Here is a 21,186-nt window from a genome sequence, read left to right on the forward strand (position 1 = left end):
CGGTACCTCCAGGTCACTTTCTGCCTGGCTGCTCTCCAGCCACTCTGACCCCAGCCTCTAGCACTACATGGGGTTGTTGTGTCCAGTGAGTGGAACCTGGCACTTAGATGTGTTAAATCTCATGCCATTGGACCCTGCCCACCTGTCCAACCTGTCAAGATCCCTCTGCGGAGCTCTCCAACCCTCTAATAGATCAACACCTGCCCCCAGCTTGGTGTCACCTACAAATTTACTGATAATGGACTCAATCTCCTCATCCAGATCATCATTAAAGATATTGAACAGGATCAGGCACAGCATTTATCCCTGGGGGACACCACTAGTGACTGGCCTCCAGCTGGATGTGGCACCATTTACCAACACTCTCTCGGCATGGCCCTCCAGCCAGTTCTTAAGAAAATGCAGAATGCTGCTGTCCAAGCCATAGGCTGAAAGCTTGTCCGGGAGTTTGCTGTGGGGGACAGTGTCAAAGGCCTTGATGAAGTCCAGGTAGACTACATCCACAGCCTTCCCCAGATGCACCAGGTGGGTCACCTGATCATAAAAGGAGATCAGGTTGGTCAGGCAGGACCTGCCCTTCCTAAACCCATGCTGGCTGGGCCTGATCCCTTGGCCATCCTCCAAGTTCGGTGCGACTGCACTCAAGATGACCTGTTCCATAATCTTGCCTGGCACTGAGGTCAGGCTGACAGGTCTATAATTCCCTGGCTCATCCAACCGGCCCTTCTTGTGGATGGGCACCACGCTGGCCAGCTTCCAGTCATCTGGGATGTCTCCAGTGAGCCAGGACTGCTGAAAAATGATGGAGGGCGGCTTGGCCAGCACATCTGCCAGCTCTCTCAGCACCCTGGGATGGATCCCATCTGGTCCCACTGACTTGTGGGGATCCAAGTTGCTAAGCAGATCACCAACTACCCCATTCTGGAACAGAGGAAGACTATGCTACTCCCTAACTCCTGCTGCCAGCTCTGCAGGCCAGCTGTCTGGAAGACATTCTGTCCTGCTAGAAAAAATTGAGGCAAAGAAGTTGTTAAGTAACTCTGCCTTCTCCTCATCCTTTGTTACAACATTCCCCTCCGTGTCCACCAAGGAGTGGAGGTTGTCCCTGCCCTTCTTCTTGCTATTAATGTATTTATAGAAGGACTTTTTGTTGTCCTTCACAGCAGAGGTCAGTCTAAGCTCCAAATGTGCTTTTGCCTCCCTAATTTTCTTCCTACAAGACCTAGCAACATCCTTAAACTTTTCATGGGTTGCCTCACCTTTCTTCCAAAGATGATACACCCTCTTTTTTTCCCTTAGTTCTTTTAGAAGCTCATCACCCATCCAGGCTGGCCGTCTGCCCCGGCGGTTCCTCTTCCGGCGCATTGGCACAGCCTGATCCTGCGCCTTCAAGAGTTCCTCCTTGATGTAGTCCCAGCTCTCCTGGACCCCTTTGTTTCTAAGGGCTGTCTCCCAAGGAACCTTCTGAGTTAGTTCCTTGAGCAACCTGAAGTCCGCCCTCCGGAAGTCCAGAGTGGAGGTCTTCTTGCTGCCCCTCTTAACTTGACCAAATACCGAAAATTCAATTATCTCGTGGTCGCTGGCCCCTAAACAGCCTCCGACCACCACATCACCCACCAGCCCTTCCCTGTTGGTGAAGAGGAGGTCTAGCATAGCTTACCCCGGTAGGCTCACTCAGCACCTGGGATAAGAAGCTGTCCTCCATGCCTTCCAAGAACCTCCTGGACTGTCTCCTCTCTGCTGTGTTGAGTTCCCAACAGATGTCGGCAGGTTGAAGTCGCCCATGAGAACAAGGTCAGGCGATCTTGAGACAGCCTTAAGTTGCCTAAAGAATGCTTCATCAACTTCTTCTTCCTGGTTGGGTGGTCTATAACAGACTCCAACCAGGATGTCAGCCCTGTTAGCCTTCCCTCTAATTCTCACCCATAGGCACTCAACCTGATGATCCCTAATCTCCAGCTCAATGGCATCTAGTGCCTCCCTGATGTACAAGGACACCCCTCCACCCCTTCTTCCCTGCCTGTCTTTTCTGAAAAGCCTGTAGCCATCAATCGCAGCGCTCCAGTCATGTGAGTCGTCCCACCCCGTCTCTGTGATGGCAACTACATCATAACTTTCCTGCTGCAGCAAGGCTTCCAGCTCCTCTTGTTTGTTACCCAAGCTTTGTGCATTAGTGTACATGCACTTCAGCCGGGCTGCTGGTTTCACCTCTGGCTCAAGCTTATCACCCCCAGACTCCTGCCTGGGGGGACTGGTTTCAGCCCCTTCCCCTTCAGCTTGGCCAACTCATCTGCCAGCTCTCTCAGCACCCTAGGATTGATCTCATCCAGTCCCATGGACTTGTGGGGATCCAAGTGTCTAAGCTGGTCTCTAACTACTTCCTCCTGGATTACAGGGGAACTCCCCGCCCTCATCTGCCAGGAGGCCAGTTCTCTGGAATAAAACCTATCTTGCTGTGAAAAATTGAGGCAAAGAAGCTGTTAAGTACCTTGGCCTTTTCCTCATCTATTGTTACAATGTTCCCCTCCATGTCCACTAAGCAGTGGAGGTTGTCCTTGCCTCTCCTCTTTCCATTAATATATTTATGAAAGCATTTTTTGTTGCCCTTCACAGGCAGTGGCCAGTCTAAACTCTAAATGGGCTTTTGCCTCTATAATTTTTTTCCTACATGACCTAGTGTCTTGGTCTGGAGAGGGAAAGAGACTCAGTTCTTTTGAATATTTCCATGTTGTGAAATTAGAGGCACAAACAAAGCCAAAATATCAACAGCTAGACTATTTATTACACAAATAAAGTGGATGGATCAGAAGGGGAGAGTGAGAAAATAGAGAGTGAGAGAGAGAAGAGAGAGAGGAGGAAAGGAATTATATTACCACATCCCTCACCCCCCCCAAGACTGTTTGAGTCTGTGGAGGAAAGGTGCTGCAGGAGATGCTGGGTCTGTAGAGAAAGGGTGCTGAGGCTTTGGCTGTAGAAGATATGTGGTCCTCTGGGCAGCCTCTTCAGCTCTATGCGCTGCAGCAGGCAGAACTTAGGACACAAAGAGAGGATTCTGCTTCTTCCAGGCTCCATGATGATATCTCTGTCATTTTTCCTCTCCTGCTTTTTCTTCAGAGCAGCATTGCCCCAGGCTTTTCCTTCTCTCGTGTTTTCCTTCTCAGCAGCATTGTCCTTATCCTGTGCTTTTCTTCATCTGTGTTTTCCTTCCATTGAGCCAGTAGTTGCTCATGTCTTTTATACAGTTTTAAGTCCTTAGGTATGTGTCCAAGTATTGTCCCTCAGGAAATCAGGGGCCAGGTGGTGAATCCATTGTCTCATCATCCTGCCTTTTCCGGGGTACCTGATGGGTGGAGATTATCTTGTCTTATGCATATTCCCAAAAGTGGCCTCGGTCCATTGTTGTCAGGCCAGCTGTGGTCCAGTGAGCAATGTTATCTTTGCACCTTCCCAAGAGTTCTTCCAGTGGCTCTGCCCAATACACATCAGCTATTGTCTGGGTAAGCAGCAAAGGTGATTTTATCTTTGTTGAATCACATCAGGAGAGACAAGCTTTAGTCTCTCACACCTAGCAACATCCTTAAACATTCCATGGGTAAACTCTCCTTCCTTCCAAAGATGATACACCCTCTTTTTTTCCCTTAATTCCTTTAGAAGTTCATTGGCCATCCAGGCTGGCCGTCTACCCTGGCGACTCATCTTCTGGCACATTGGCACCACCTGTTCTTGTGCCTTCAAGATTTCTTTCTTGAAGTAGGTCCAGCCCTACTGGACCCCTTTGTTTTTAAGAGCTGTTTCCTAAGCTACCTTCTGAGTTTGTTCCTTAAGTAACCTGAAGCCTGCCCTCTGGAAGTCCAGAGTGGAGGTTTTGTTGCTGCTCCTCTTAGCTTGACTGCTCATTGAAAACTCAATTATTTCATGGTCACTGGACCTCAGCCAGCCTCCAACAACCACATCTCCCTCCAGACCTTATCTGTTTGTGAAAAAAAGGTCAAGCAAAGCCTTACCCCTGGTTAGACTCACACAATAGCTGTGATAAGAAGCTATCCTCCACTCTAAGAGCCTTCTAGACTGCCTCCTCTCTGCTGTGCTAAGTTCCCAGCAGATATCAGGCAGGTTAAAATTGCCCATAAGAACAAGGTCTGGTGATCTTGAGACAGCCTCTAGCTGCCTATGGAATAATTCATCAACCTCTTCATCCTGGTTGGATGGTCTATAACAGACTCTAACCAGGATGTCTTCCCTGTTGGCCTTCCCTCTAATTCTCACCCACAGGTACTCAAATTAGTCATCCTTAACCTCTAGTTCCAGAGTATCTAGAACCTCTTTGATGTACAGGGCCACACATCCACCCCTTATCCCTCACCTGTCTTTCCTGCAGAGCCTGTAGCCATTGATTATAGTGCTCCAGTCATGCGTGTTATCCCAACGCATTTCTGTGATGGCAACTACATGGCACAGAGGAAAGACAGCAGCTGCACATGCAGACTGGAACAGAGAGAACTGAACACAACAGACTGAACCGACTGAGATTCAAACTGAACTAAAGCTAAAATTTAAAGTTACATTCTACCAATCTACCAATGAAATTAATTTATAATATATTTCTTTTCATTCTTAAACCAAAACAATCAGCCAGGGTGTTCTAGTAACTGTCTCTTTCTTAAAGGCACAGCCTAAAACTGTCACAATCCACCCCTTCTAAACAATTTCATTGGCTGTTCATACTGTCCATCCAATCTAAACCAATATCTACAATTTGTAAGTAAAGTTCATAGTCCCTTCTGGCTATCCTCAGATGTAGATGATTCAGAAGTCCAAGAAAATCAGGAAATGAGAAAACAGTTTGTCTTTTCACAGATGAAGCAAAGAAAAGGAATCAGGGATTCTCAGTTGACTCAGGGCTCTCAGGGTTCTCAGGGTTCATGCACCACAGATTCCTCATGGATTCCTTCTTTGGCCACGATGTATCTGTACAACACTCTGAAGTTAAACTCTCTCAGCTAAAGTTAGATTTTTTTGTGGAATACACTGAATTTTACCATTCTCTTGCATTACCTAATAAGTGTGACCAGGACCTTCAGCTGAAACCACTCCTCGGACAGGTTTAGCCTCTCCTAAGGGAGAAAATACCCAAACCATTTTACCTAACAGATTCTTTTCTCTAACAACAGGAAATCACAGTATCAGAGTATCACTAAGGTTGGCAGAGACCTCAAAGATCACCAATCCAACCTGTTACCACAGACCTCATGACTAGACCGTTGCACCAAGTGCCACGTCCAATCCCCTCTTGAACACCTCCAGGGATGGCGCAGCCCGTTCCAATGGGCGAATGATTCTCTCCATGAAGAACTTTCTCCTCACCTCCAGCCTAAACTTCCCCTGGGACAGCTTGAGACTGTGTCCCCTTGTTCTGGTGCTGGTTGCCTGGGAGAAGAGACCAACCCCCTCCTGCCTACAATTACCTTTCAGGTAGTTGTAGAGAGCAATGAGGTCACCCCTGAGCCTCCTCTTCTCCAGGCTAAACAATCCCAGCTCCTTCAGCCTCTCCTCATAGGGTTTGTGCTCAAGGGCTCTCACCAGCCTCGTTGCCCTTCTCTGGACACGTTCAAGTGTCTCGATGTCCTTCCTAAACTAAGGGGCCCAGAACTGGACACAGGACTCAAGGTGCAGTCTAACCAATACAGAGTACAGGGGCACAATGACTTCCCTGCTTCTGCTGGCCACACTATTCCTAATGCAGGCCAGGATGCCATTGGCCTTCTTGGCCACCTGGGCACACTGCTGGCTCATGTTTAGGCGGGTGTCAATCAGCACCCCCAGGTCCCTCTCTGTTTGGCAGCTCTCCAGCCACTCCGACCCCAGCCTGTAGCTCTGCATGGGGTTGCCATGGCCAAAGTGCAGCACCCGGCACTTGGACTTGCTGAATGCCATCCCATTGGACTCCGCCCATCTGACTTAAAATGAGGAATTTACATCTGAAGCTGTAGGAAAAGGAAATCTTCAACTCATGCCTTTGTTGTCTAGTTTTATATTCATATTGTCACTATTTGGCAGTAGCTATTCTGCTGATTCACAAGTGTTTTCTCTCTTTTGTTCCTTCCAGACAGACTCATACTCTAGGTTGATTATAGTGTTATCGTAATGAATGAAAAGGTAACATTCAGTATCATCATCTAAACATGATGATTCTGAATAACTCTGCACTCTCAGACTCCAAAATACAGGATTAGTAACCTGAGGTAGACAGTGAAGTTCCCAATCCAATGAGTAATATTTAAATATCTCAGGATGGAGTTTTCAGTGTTGTGTATTTGAACAGTGTGCAGTGGGATTTAAGAACATGTCTGGTATTTTTCTTCTCTCTTGGGCTGAATGTACTACCTCTGATTTGAGCTGGGTGATTCTGCAAAGTATGGATTACAAAACTCTAATCAGATCTAGAAATACTTACTTTTTTTTGTTGTGGGGTTTTTTGTTTGTTTGTTTGTTTTTCCAATAAGTGCATGAAGGTGGAGATCTTTGACCTTTCTGTACCAAGTGATAATAACCTATATGCTGGAAGAGATACATCTCAGTTTTCTAGACTCCTTCATACAAAGGAGTTTTTAATTAGTGATGACTCTTTGTTTATTCTAGTATGTCTTTCACATGGAAAATTCTTTGCATACTTTGTTTCCTTTAACTACACTGGCAATACTATTTCATATGATGATGACAATGAAAATGATAACAACAACTTAATTATAGAACAAGTAATTCTGTGTTGAACAGTGATTTGACAACATTTGATTGATGCTGCTGAAATGGAGGAAAAGTTAGATTCAACTGACTTCCATCAGGTAACATTTCTTTAACATTTCCACTCTTGAACTCCATAGCTCCATCAGTCTTCTAACATGGATGAATGAGTTTAAAGAAGGTACATGAAAATGGCTAGAGTGAAAATACACATAAAAATAACAAAATGCATTAATCAAATAAAACTAAAAGCACATTTTAAGTAAATAGGTCTAAGAGGTAAGATTGTCTAGGAAGAAATACTGAACAATAGCTTTATCCAGCAGTCTGTACTCTGTGTGCATACCTGTGTTCATTCTACTCCCATAATGAACAACCATTTATTGTTAGGTATCTAAATATAAATTTTGCTGTCACATTAAGCAGCCCAGTTTCAGAATATAGTTACATAATTTTGATTAGTGTTCAAAGAGAAACACAGGATAGCTTGCAACTTACAGCAAGGCATGACATTGGGCAGCCTTGGTCTGTCAACCTCCAACTCAAATTTTCTGATATCATATAAAATGTATTTTGCAATATTAATTCATTTTGTTTTGAGGTCATTGGCATTGTGTTGCCTTTGTATAGGTGTGATGGGTAGTTGATGGGCTGAACTGACTTAACATCTCTGCCAGACAATCAAAAACACCACCACCACCACCACCAAAACCAATAAAAAAAACCCAAAACAAACAATAAAATAAATAAATAAAAAAATAAATAAAAAAAAAAAAAAACACTGTAAAGCTCAAAATAAGTGTTTATAAGTTTTTTAGCAGAAGTTGAGAAACAATAAAGTCTGGATTCAGCTCAAGTGCACCATCAACCTCAGTCAGCTTTCTGGTATTTTTAATTATTTATTTTTTATGATCCATTTGTCTAGTACCCCTAAACAATCTATAGAGAAAATCACTCTGGCAAAATGTAGATCCAATAGCACATTGTAAAACAGAAGCAAATAATTCTTGTTCTCATTACTTGGATCAATAATTTGTTAAACCAGTATTAACAAGAGCAACAGCTTTACCAAGTTAAAGGAGTTTTGATCTGAGTAATGACTACCTAGAGAAGGAAAGAACAGAGGGAGTAAATTCTCACAGCCTTTTACTATTGAGGTAGTACATGCAAGTGAATCAATAGTGGCTGGTAAGTTGGTGCTGTAAAGATGCTTTATTGGTTTAACTAAGTAGGTTGGCAGGGAAGCTGCTGCAGGTATCAATACAATCAAATGTGGTCCAAGCATGGAGCTGAAAACTGGTGCTTTCTTTTTCTTGGAAGCACTAAAAATAACATTTTGTTTATAAAAGCCTGTCATACAACCTGGCCTTATGTCAAAATTGTGAACTGTCTAGACAGTTCAAACATTTTCTTTCAGTTAGTAAAGATACCTTACCTTAGCCATTTGCAAAGGAGTGCCTCACAGCAGGCTTGTAACTAGCTACCTGCACACTAGTGTCCATTGTAAAAGATATGATATCATCAAAGACCTTACTCTTGATTTACAATAGCCTGGATTTCTTCCTAACCACCACTGCACACTTTCCTGGACCCATCTAAAAGGTGTCTCAGTGATAAGCTTCCTTTGTAGCCAGAAACACCTCTCAAAGGGTGTTTCAGTCCTACTTAGATCTGCCTGGGTCTCTCAAGCAGCCTGTCTTTCTCCATTTCCTGCACAGGGAGCCTGAAAAGACCAAGCTAAGAAGTTAAATCCTTATGTACCTGAATTTAGACCAGCTTAATCTAAGCTCACAAGTGCATGGACAGTGAATTGGTAGGATGCTACACTGATATTTATTTATTTATTCTTAGCATACATCAATGCAGCTTCACTCAACACAAATTTATTGACATAGAAGAGTTTTAACTTTGTTTTCAGTAAATTACAACCTGCTAAAATCCTTTAGGTACCATTATCTTTGCCTATGTCTGAGGCATATGAAGTTTTTAAAATGGTTTAATTAACACCTTCTTGCACATCACGTGTTAGTAACAGTGGCCATATTAGTAATAATAAATAAAAACACATGCACATGCAACAAAAGCTTAAGTCTTTTCATGACTTTGGCATTGACAAAGATAATGATGATTAGTATTGCAAATATTTTTTTAAATAAGAATAGTAGTAGTATTCTATTTGTATTTGTATAGTAGTGCTTAAAAAAAATCTAGGACTTTCTTCAAATAATTTACAAGTATAAAACAGAGATTGTGAATACAGAAAAACATACATATATGCATGTGTGGTTTTTTGTTTGTTTCTGTTTCTCTGTGTGTGTTTTAGTGGGTTCTTTGAGGTTCAGGAATTAGCATGTATATCATGGGTAACTTCCGGATACAGTTTTCTTTAATTGGAAGGCAAAAGATTATATAAAATTGTACCAAGGCACAAAGCTGGAAGCAAGGCATGCACCATTCACCCTAGTCAGCTAATCAACATGGCTCCAGAGACCTCAAGATGTCAGAGTTGACCAGCACCCATCCCAGAGGACATCCCCGTGGCGATAATATTCTGTTTGTAGGATTGGCACAGCAGCTTTGTCCACCACCAGAGATTCCAATTTACATAGGGTCAGAATCCCATGATGTCAGGTCAGAATATCACAGGAGGCTAGGCTGAGGAGATCAAAGCTCCTCCTTATTGCACATGTTGCATAACACTTGTTCCCTACTGTGCATGAGCACAACCCACTTGGGGTTACCCAACCCCCAACCAACAATAGCCTTCCTCCCCTTCATCTTCCTCTGGGGCTATTTGACCTCCACAGAACTTTGAAGGTCATCTGCAGTCTTTGGAGCTGTGAGTCAGTTCCTAGTTCCTACTTTTTTTATGAAACAGGAACTTGCACATTCTTTTTTTCATAGTTTCAGCCTTGCTTATTGGCCAGCTGGCTACATCTGGTCAAACACAAACTAACCCCATTCGTCTCACAGTGTGAAAGAGTATAAATGTAGTTTCTGTGTGTGAGACTAGAACAAAAGAATGTGATAATGCGCTAAACACCTAAACAGAATAAACAAGCCCAGAATCTTCAAATCGAGTATAAAACTTACAGCAAAACAAGGTTATTAAGAAAAGTTCCTGAAATCCACATGAACTGAACCAAATAAAATTTACATAGGTCACTCCAAGCTGCATGCTGTTCATCTCTACCCAAGATAAAAAATAAACCAAGAAAACATTTGACCTTCTTTAGAGCCAAATGTGGGATGACATGACATTGCAAAAACTTTCTTAGGAAAATAAGATAAGGAACTACCCATGACAAACTCGTCTGGTTAGCACAAATGTTGATAATGAGGCATATGTTAAATATTTTATTGATTTGAGTCCTTAGTTCTTGATTTTACTCTTCTAACAGTCAAATGACCTCTAGCAACAAAATGCTGTGCCAATACCTAGACATACAAAAACTACAATTCACAGTTTTGGTTGTGTAAAATCAGAGCTCCAGACAAATTTTAAATCAATTGTTAATTTGAGAAGCAAAGTATGTGCAAGGAACATTTTAGCTATGTTTAGCTTCCAGCAGAATTTCTGAAATAAAGTAAAACCAGGGAAATCAAAAGGCTCTGTGTTTTCTTCTGATAGACCTTTATGACAAACATATATATGCAACTAAAATTGGCCATTTTTGAGCCTAGATACTTCATTGTAAATAAGACATGTGAACTATGAGTTAAAACTAACCTTGATTTCTAACATCATGAAATAAAAGATTATTCCAGAGACTTCAGGCAGTCTGGAGGTATCATAATATCATAGTATAGTCAAAGGTATAGCAGAATATCCAGCCTTATTAAAAAAATAAATATGTTGGTTTCTTAATGTTGCTGCTGGAATAACTAGCTTAAAAAGAACAAGGCCAATATTTTGTCACATCTATATTGTGGAGGGTTTTGGAGTACTACCCACAGGATAGTTGTGGTAATGCTGTGTATTCATGGCACTTTGATAGTAAATGTACTTGCTACCCACCTTTTTTTGTTGTTGCTGTTGGGTTTGGGGTTTGTTGTTGTTGTTGTTGTTCTTTGTTTGTTTGTTTTCCAAAGTTTCAGTAAGAACTTTGTACATGAACTGTAAAGACTAGTGCCTGTGTGGTGGAGAGATAATTCTCCCCAACATTAAATTTTGCCAGACCAGCTCAATTGGAAGTAAATTAAGCTATATTTACAAGCAAAACTACAATCTACAATGGAATGCAATGAATATCTATGAGCTATACAGTGTTTACAATATTTACAGGTATTTACTATTGATAAGCAGCACAAGAATTCCCCTGGCCAAAACCAGACAAGCTGCAACAGGTTCTCCCCCCGACCCTGCTCCTCTCCCTAACCCCCTGTACACAAAAAAGGGACAAGAGAAAAGAGTAGAGAAGTTGTTGTTAATGACAGTCACAACAAAGCAGTGAAGCCAAGGTCAAGCAGAAGTGAGTTAGTCTCTCCCAGAGTGAAGAAGCAAAAGGAGAGAGAAATTGTTTTCTACAATTATTTTAAGTCCGTTACCTCTTCCAATGGGATTGTTCACAACTACCATTATTTTCCTTTTTACACCCAATAGTGATTTATTTACATTCTACAGCTTTCTGCTCAAGATCTGTGGAAAATTTTTAAAGGCATAGCATAAAACTACCACAGTCTGGTAATGAAACTGGTATTAAAGAAACTTAGAAAAGAGGAATGATTAATATGAACAAACAAACCAACTAAACACACACAAAACAAAACAAAGCAAACAAAAATGCACAAAAGGGGGAAAACAACAACAACAGCAAAACCCAAACAACAATTAAAAAGAAAAAAAAAACACAAAAAACCACCAAAACAAGCAAGCAAACATACAAATCCCAAAACAGAGAGGAATGACAGAGACTCGCTGGAACTGGATATAGTGGTTTATCTGTCAAAAAAAATCACTAATAACTAGAAGGTCACAGCTAAGCTTCCTAGCAATCTTTCAATATATGTACACTGCTTGGATCATAGGCTTCTTCAGGGCAAATTAGTGCTGTTTTTTAAGCAAATCATCTGACTGCTCCCATGGGGATCTCTACATCTTTGACTTCAATATGCAATAAACACTTTTCATCATATATCACCTTCAGGGGCTGAGAAGGATTTTGTTTAATGTTTTATATCACTTTCTAAACATGCAGTGGTGAATTTCATGATTGCAAACCATGTAACATGAGACAATAATGGCAGCTTTAATTTGAAGGTTTGAGTTCCCAAGAAGATACTTTTCAAGCAACTTTACATTAGTTGGATAAAGTAGGCTTTCCAGCATGAGTATTCTTGAGATTAATTATGGGAGGTATTCCAACAAATAGGTGAAATAAAAAGTTGCTGTTTAATATTTTCTTAGGATTCTGCTACCATAACGGTAGCCAAAGTACATAAAGTACATTTAGGAAGCGCTCTTCTTTCAGTGGAATGGGATAGATACAAAAGTATTAAATAGGGGAAAATATTTTATTTTCTCCAAAATATTTGACAGAGTAAAGACTGAAAAGTGAAGAGGAAAGGAGCCCTGAAGATCTTTAGGCATGGAAGAAATGTGTCATATGAAGCCAGACATCTCATTTCAAGCCAGAGTTCGAAGGTGCTGGGCAAGTAGTTTTAAAGCCATGTCTGAAAGAACCATTGTTTCTGTCTGAGGGGAGCAAAAAAAAAAAAAAAAAAGGAAGGCTAAAGAGACAAAGAAACATCCAGAAAAGAGACAGTTTGGAGGAAGTCTTTGTGAAATTCACAAAATTGTCACTGATAACCATCTTGTTGGATTAAGTTTCATGAAAATCAAGTGATGTGGGAAAAAACAGTGTGAGACTGTTGTGGTTTAAGCTTTTTTGCTATCCCAAAAGCGGAACAGATTTAGGTTGCCTCCCCTCTCCCATTTGCCCAGCAGGGAAAAGCAAAATTAAGCAGAAGGAGAAGAGAGAGGTAAATCTACAAAAGAACAGTCTTGAATTGATTTGGAAGTAAAAAGGTAAGTTTAACAAAAGATAAAAGGCATTTGATGAAAAGGAAGGTTACAAAGGTATAAGGAAAAGGTAAATAAAAAATATATACAAACCCAGATGCAGTTGGCAAAAGATTATCTGGCTGTAAGATGGATTCTGTTTAGAGGCAATTCCTTAGAAGTCAGGATCAGCTTGGAACAGGCCCAATCATGTGGATAACAGCAACACCAGCAACAGGATGATGTCAGAAAGCCAAGGCGCAGGAGAAAAGAAAGAAGTAGGAAATAGCCCTCCCTTAAAAAGTGTTGTGGACAGGAAATGGGAATGGAATAAACTTTGACCTGGTGTGGTGCGTTGAAAATTCACATACTATTAAAGCAGAATTCCTGCCCTGTTTTGTATCTCCATCATCCATTGGTGGCTTCGCTAAGTTAGGTAGATCTTTAAGACAGACTTTCTTTTCCTCAGCGCTTTCATCGCTATCACCCTGATTAGCTTTACTGGTTTGACTTCTTGTCTGACTTTGAAAAGAAATACCGTGAGACATAGCCTCAATGAGGATAGCCCAGAGTGATTTGCTTGTCATTGCCTTTGTTTTACTTGGAGAGCTTGGACCTGGATCAGAAGGATCCTTTTCCAGAGCAGCAATCATCTTTACAAACAGTGGGGCCTCTCAGAGATTCACAGTGGGATCAGCAGAAGCAGAAGGCTCTGGCATGGAAACAGCATCACCAGGTGCTCTTTGGGACCCTGCTGCCACTGGACTCACTTCTGGTCCAGCTGCTGCGGGCGGAAGTGCCCCTTCCTTGGTAATGACCTCAGTCTGTGGAACTGCCACTCCTCTGTTTGGGCAGGGGTTGCTGGCAAAAATGTCACTGGTACTACTGCCTTTACTTTCAGTAGTGGAGAGTATTCTGGCACCCTTTGACAGTATACTTTCTCCGAAATGCAATTAACACAGCACAGTTTTTCCACCTTATTGTTATGAGGAATTTTACCGTATGGATGGTTATTCACAGCAGCGCTCACCATCATTTTTTGTTGCTGGGCAAGGGATGCTGGCAAAACTCCTGGGACAACGACTTTTAACAGCACATCTGGGTTTGTTGCCACCACCACCACAGAGACTGCTGACACAGCCACTGGGCTTTCCACTGCTGCCACGTGAGCTAATGGCTTGCCCCACTTTGCTGGCTTTTCAGTGGTGCTGCTGTGTTTTCTCCCTGCCTGTGTCACTGGGTGTTTATTTTGCTGTTATGGAGTAAGTGCCAGAGGTACCCATATCACTTCTTTATTCCACAATTATGGATCAGTGGGAAATAGGGGATTTGGGGCTTCTCTTTCCTTTCCCAAAGGCAGTGGCCACATGCTTTTTTGCATGCTGCTTATATCTCCTCCTTCCTCCCCCACTACAGTCTGAACCTGCTTCTCTGTTAACTCTTAACTCCCTACCACTACCTGCAGAAAAGCTAAATATTTGCCTAGTTTTACATTTTTCTCTCCACAAAGCTATAACCAACCCTAATACAACAATTGAAGATAACAAATTCAGGAACAGAAGGATTCAAATCACTTAAATAACATGCAGTTATGGGGACTGTAAACTCCAAAAACTCAGGTGGAATGTGTACCAAAAAGTTACCATGTTTCACATGACTGACAAGACCAAGGCAATAATCACCAACACCCACAAACACTGCCTTCACCGAGTTCCACGGCTTCATTTTGGCTTCCTTGATCTGAGCAGTAATTAATCAATCAATCGAGCAATGGATAGGTGCCAATTAATTGCAATGTGGTTGGTCGAAAATTCCCCCCAACAATAAATTTGCCAGCCCAGCCCAGTTGGAAGCAAATGAAACTGTATTTACAAGCAAAACTACAATCTATAATGAAATGCAATGAATATGTTCAAAATATACAGTATTTACAGGTATTTACAATTTATAAACAACACAAGTACACCCCTAGCCAAAAGCCAGGAGAGCTAATACCTTCTCCCTCCCTGCCCCTGTTCTTACCCACTTGGGCAGAAAAGGACAAGTGAAAGAGCAGAGAGACATTGGAACTTAGCCAAAACAATGCAGCCAAGGTCAAGCAGAAACAAGTTAGTGTCTCAGAGTGAGAAAGCCAAAAGAGAGAAAGATCATTTACCAAATTAATTCTTATGGTAGCTCTCCAATGGAATTGTTTAGAACTACCATTAGTTTCCATTTTATACCCAATAGTGATTTATTTACATTTTACTACTTTCTGCTCAAGATTTGTGGAAAATTTTATAGCTACTGGCTAAAACTACCACACCTGGGGACCCGTCCCCCTGGGAGGGTGCCAAGTCTCTTTACTCACCTGGGTCAGGTTTCTTTGTCCACCTCAGGATAGGTTCTTTTAATCCCACCCGCCTCCTAGGCTGGGCTTAACCTTAACACAGAGACACATCCAAATGTCTTGGAATTCATAAAATTTCTGAGAGTATATCTAGAGAAAGCAATTTTAAACATGAATAGGCATTGATTTGATTTAAATAAGGGAAGAGATATTTATCAAAGCTGCTTTGTAATATAAATTGCCAGAGAGTTTTAAGCAATTAACAAGACAGTGGCCACAATGGAAAAATATGGTTTGACACAGATAGATCTAAAATTTTATTATCAACATATAAATAATACATTACTTTAAGGGAACCACTCCTGGATATAACTGCACCTGTGGGGACCAGACTCCACCAAAACCAAATAGTTAAAGAACATTGGTCAGATAGATGCCTACTCCTTTAGTCTGAATAAGCCTGAGTTTATAGAACACATAGAATACATAGAATAAACCAGGTTGGAAGAGACCTTAACTTAATTTTGCAGTTGCTTCATTTGCCTTTCATTTATTAGAAGGTGACCTCAACACCTAAATTCCCCTAATAATTGAAATGTAAAGTATTTTTTTCAGAACAGATGAATAATTGCCACTGATATAGTATAAAATACTGTCCAGGCTTTTTGAAGTAGGAGGACAAACAGACATAGAAGAGATGAACATTGAAATCAGAACAGCATAGGAGATGATAGAGTTTAAAGGGTCTTAAAGGGTCTCAAGAGTTCATCTATCCCAAAATTCTTCTAAAATGGTACTAACTGTCCCATTCCAGATAGTCATTCATCTAACATATTCTTAAAACTTTCATTCACTGATATTCTGTAACTTCCTTAGAGTATTCTCACCAGTGCCATGGGTTCATTAGGCAAAAATAAAGTGAATGTAGGGAGCATACACAAGCTATGTTTTGGCTAGCTGGCATTTTTGTAGTTTAACATGAAGTTGTGCTAGATGGATTCTAATTACCCACTTTGTGTATTCATTTTGTTACTCAACTTCAGTGTCATGGTTAAGTTCATGCCAGAAGTCTTCCAAGGGGTGTGCCATGCTACCAACAAAACCTTAAGCATTGAGACTTTTACACTGTGGGAGCTCAAAAGTCTTGAAAAAGAAGATAATTGTATCAAGGCCATGGTGTAATTATATAATTTACAAAAACAAACCAAAGCAAAAAAAGCAATGAAAAAATCCCAACCAAATAAATAAAACAAACATAAACAACAGCAAGCCCACTTTTCTAATAGCATTGATACTGAATGTGTCAGATTTCTTCACTGAGAGGTTTCTTAAAGAGTGAAATGTGCTCCCCAAGCAAGTGGTAGGATTACCATCCCTGGAGGTGTTTAAAATATGAATAAATGTGATACTGAGGAATATAGTTTAGCATGAGACTTGGTCAAGTTAGATAGTGGTTGGACTTGATTGTCTTAAAGATGTTTTACAACTGAAACTGTTCAATGAGTCTAAGTTCATGGAGCCTCTCTCTTCATATTCAGTGACATTTCAAAACCAAAATTTAGCAGTCCAGTTAATGGTCTCCAAGCTGTAACACCTTCAGCTGATGGAGAAAATTTGTTAGATGCTTCCATGTTTTTTTTTTCAAGAAAAATACTTTGAGAAATCTGTAAAGCTACTTCATAATAAAAATTTTGTGGATGAAGAAACAAAAATTTGATCAATTTTAAGAGTAGAAAATCTTTCATTTTTACATATTGATACTGAAACAGTTGCTATCAGCTACAATGGTAAATGAAAAAAAAGCCACCTGAAACCTGACTAGAAGTCAACCATGTATATGTCTTTATTATAGTTTTTATATTTTTCCTTATTTGTTTGTATTGTGTTATATTTTTAATATTTTTGTTAGTTAGTTTTATGATTTTTTTTTTTGCTATTGATGATTCACATTTATTATGATACTTGTAAGGAAAGTCACATCTGTAATATAAAGAAACAACAAACCAGAGAAATAGAAAAAGGGAAACATGCAATTAACATGACCTCAAAAGATGTGAAAGGCAATTGCAACCTAAAATTCAAAATTATAACAATGGGAAGACAAAAGGGAAAAAATACCCTGAGTTTCTAGGAAGTAAAATATAATTGTGTATTGAAATGGAAAAGGAAAACCCTGAGCTAAGACAATAAAACTCTTATGTAGGGCAAAAGAAAACTATAAATATAGCTACAAATTAGCTACATATGACTGTCATAATAGTTTACACATCACTACCCAGTGATTTCAAACTTTTTATTACATCAGGTCAGGCTTCAAACATTTTCCCCACAGACTTACCCTAATTTAAGGATCACTTACTTGGTTTTGTGCCTCCATGCCCTTCTTCCCTACAGCCTGACTAGATGACAATGAATCTTCCTGATTTATTCTAGGAATGAAACCAGGCCATGAAAGATACTTGCTACCTCAGCTCTCTCTTTGTCCCACCACAGGCAATTCAAAGAGCAACATTTCAAGCAGCTGCTGCTCAGTAATGTTGTTATGAACACATATAGAACCATCTGTGCTGCCACTTTGGAAACTTGCTGTTCACATTGGCTTTATGTTCTATCCACAATTATTTGTATAGAGTTGTATTCTATGTATTCTATTCTATGTATAAATACATAAATTAACACAATTTAGTTCTTCACTGAATTCTTTGGATTTGACTACTGTTATTTCACTGAAACAATGATGAAGTGAAACCTGTGTGATGTACCTGAGTGAGAATAATGACCTTATAATGTAGTATCACTAAACAAGTAAGGGAAGCATAGCATTTCTGTAAGATGCAATGAATGAAACAGTGACATGTTGTGGTTTGAGGCCCAGGTGCAGCAGAACCCTACATAGCTGCTTACGCAACTGTTGTTCCTCCTATCCCACTCCAGTAGAACGTGAAGGAGAAATTAGGAGCAAAATATAACACCCCACAGGTTGAGATAAGCTAAGTTCTATAGAACAATACAAAAAACAATGAACCAGATGAATGGCAATGATAGTAAATAATAAATAAAACCAGACAATATAAAATGTAGCACTTTCACCCAGTGCCTGCCAAAAAAACCCCACAACATGTAGAAAAAACACCATGACTGGCTATCCCACCTTATATAGTGGGCATGCAGCTGTATGTTATGGGATACCCTATTGGCTGGTTCAGCTGGCTCCTTGTGAAGGAAACAAATCCTATCTTAGACAAACACAGGACATTATCTACCCCTTATTCTATACAATCTTGTGCTGATTTGAGCCTGAACTGGAGTTTAAGAGCTCAAATTATAACAAATTGAGAATTCCTCCCCCCCAACCCCTTTTCCTGAAAAGGAAAGGGAAATTTAAAAAAGGAGAAAAGGGAAGAGAGGAAAAAAAAAGGGGGGTAGGGAAAAGGGAAGGAGGTGATTCTACAATAAAAGAAATAATATGGAGTCAGTTTGGAGGTAGGAGAAGTAAACTTAAAAAAAATCCAACTAAATCTATCTATCTATCTATCTATCTATCTATCTATCTATCTACCTACCTACCTATCTACCTATCTACCTATCTACCTATCTACCTATCTACCTATCTATCTGTAACAGGGAGAGTTTACAAGGGTAAGGGATAAGGTTAAATAGGAAAATATACAAATCCAAGCCTGGATGGCCTTGTATTTCCCTGGACATAAGTGGATTCGGTCCTTTGGAAAGCATGGGTGGAGCACAGAGAGAAAGCCAAGCCCAGCCACATAGTCAGTGCAGGAAACCAGCAGCACCTATTGTCCTTTCAAGCAGGTGAAGCAGAAGAGGGCAATAGCAGCAAATGTCCTCATTTTTATATACATAGAATACATATACATGGAATAAACCAGGTTGGAAGAGACCTTCAAGATCATTGCGTCCAACCCCTCAACCAATCCAACCCACCTAAACAACTAACCCATGGCACCAAGCACCCCATCAAGTCTTCTCCTGAAAACCTCCAATGACGGCGACTCCACCACCTCCCCAGGCAGCCCATTCCAATGGGCAATCACTCTTTCTGTATAGAACTTTTTCCTCGCATCCAACCTGAACCTCCCCTGGTGCAGCCTGAGACTGTGTCCTCTTGTTCTAGGCTTGCTGGACATGAAGGGGGAGTGGAATAGACCACCTTTGACCTGGGGGAACCCTTCTCCTGGTAGGGGGAAACCAAGTCCCTCTCTGCTCATCTGGATCAAGTTTCTTTTGTTCTCCTGGAGGGAGGCAGGGCTCTTTCAGCCCTCCACCCAGGATGAGTGTAACCCAGCACAGATCTACGTCATGCACAGTAGAGCCATTTAACAATTAACATTATGCAATTTAATTCACAGTGTGTTCTCACCCAAAATTGAATCACATTGTGGTACGCAAGGGACTTCATCCTTCTACATCACCCATGGGGGTATCCATGTCCTTGGGTAAAAATCATTGCCATGGATGGGTTTGCCTTTGCCTGAAGCAACATTAAGCCATATCATATTCCTTAATACATTCTTCAGGTGGAAACTTTATCCCTTTGTTCAGTAAATGGGCATTAGGATTGAGCTAGCTAGATTGTCAGATCTTCTGATACTGCCTAATCGAGTAGCTTGTGCCAAGTGTTTGCCCCAGTTGTTAAAGGTCCCATATCCCATTGTTTTCAGCATAGTTTTACGCAGTTCATTATAACATTTGATCTTTAAGGTATCTGATACAAGATGAGGAATGTGGTATACACACTTAAAGTTACACTCTTTGGCCCAGGTGTCTGTGAGGACAGAGCAAGACACCTGAGTTGCACCTTAGCATTCTGACCCTCCCACTGTTTTGATGTTCTTCACTGACCTAGCTTTTGGGTACACAGCTGCCCCTGTGATGTACTTTCCCCAGCAGGTTCTTTGCCCAAGCAGCAATATCTTGCCATAGTTCTGCAGCCCAATTGGGTTTAACTCTGCATTGCAAATGCCTCTACAAGGTATTTGCCACCACCCAGGGAGGTGGTGGAGTCACCATCCCTGAAGGTGTTCAAGAGGGGATTGGACATGGCACTTGGTGCCATGGTCTAGTTATGAGGTCTGTGTTGACAAGTTGAACTTGAGGTCTCTTCCAACCTTGGTGATGCTGTGATACTGTGACAGTATAGAGATAGGGCCCTGGCCACCTGTCCTGTTCAGAAATACCTAAATCCAGTTGGATGACTTTCTTCCTCTGCACGCTGACTTGGTATAATTTTTCCTTTAGAAGCTGTAGTGACTTGTTATGTAGGACTCCACACAACAGTCTTTCACCTTCACTGATTTCCCACAATGCAACAGGACTCATCAGTGAATAGGTCAGATCACCTCCCATTATCTGTCAGTTTGTGGTAGTATGGTGGGACCTTCTTGACATGTATTACCACCTTCTCCTCTGGTGATATCCCAAAATCTTTGCCTTCTGGACAGTTTGTGATGACTTCCAAGATTTCTGGGTAGCTAGGACTCCCTCTTTGAGCCCATTGCATTATCAATGAAACCCACATACTCCATGTAACATCAGTTGCCTGGTGTGTACAGAAAATCCTCCCTTTAAACATCCAGCCTGACACCACCATTCAGGGTACCAGGAGGAGCTGTGCTTTAGTACCAGACATTTCCAAGGCATCTCAAAGTCCTTCATACGCTGACAATCACTTCTTCAGTTGGAGTACAGATGGCCTCAGATCTTTTGAATCCCTGACTCCAAAATAGGAGAGGTCAGACTCTGGTCTGCCTGGGTGCTTGTTAAGGAATATAGTTCCTTAATTTATAAATGATATGGCAAATAGTAATAAAAATAGTAATAACATTTTGTTAACATGAAAAATTGCCAAAACATATTAAATAGGTTCAATGTATGGTTAGAATATATATTTACAATGGGAATGTACAGTATTTAGGTAACTATAACCATTTTAACAATTTTATGAAAACTGGTAGGAATATCAGAAAGGGAGAACCCCCAGGAGTGAAATGGCACTCGACCACATAGGGGGAGACTTGATAAGAATTGTTAAGCCAAAGAGACAATCAATTAATTAGTCACAGCTGGTTCCACTCAAGTGGGGAATGCTGCT

This window comes from Dryobates pubescens, chromosome Z, assembly GCF_014839835.1.
Source record: "Dryobates pubescens isolate bDryPub1 chromosome Z, bDryPub1.pri, whole genome shotgun sequence".
Lineage (NCBI taxonomy): Eukaryota > Metazoa > Chordata > Aves > Piciformes > Picidae > Dryobates > Dryobates pubescens.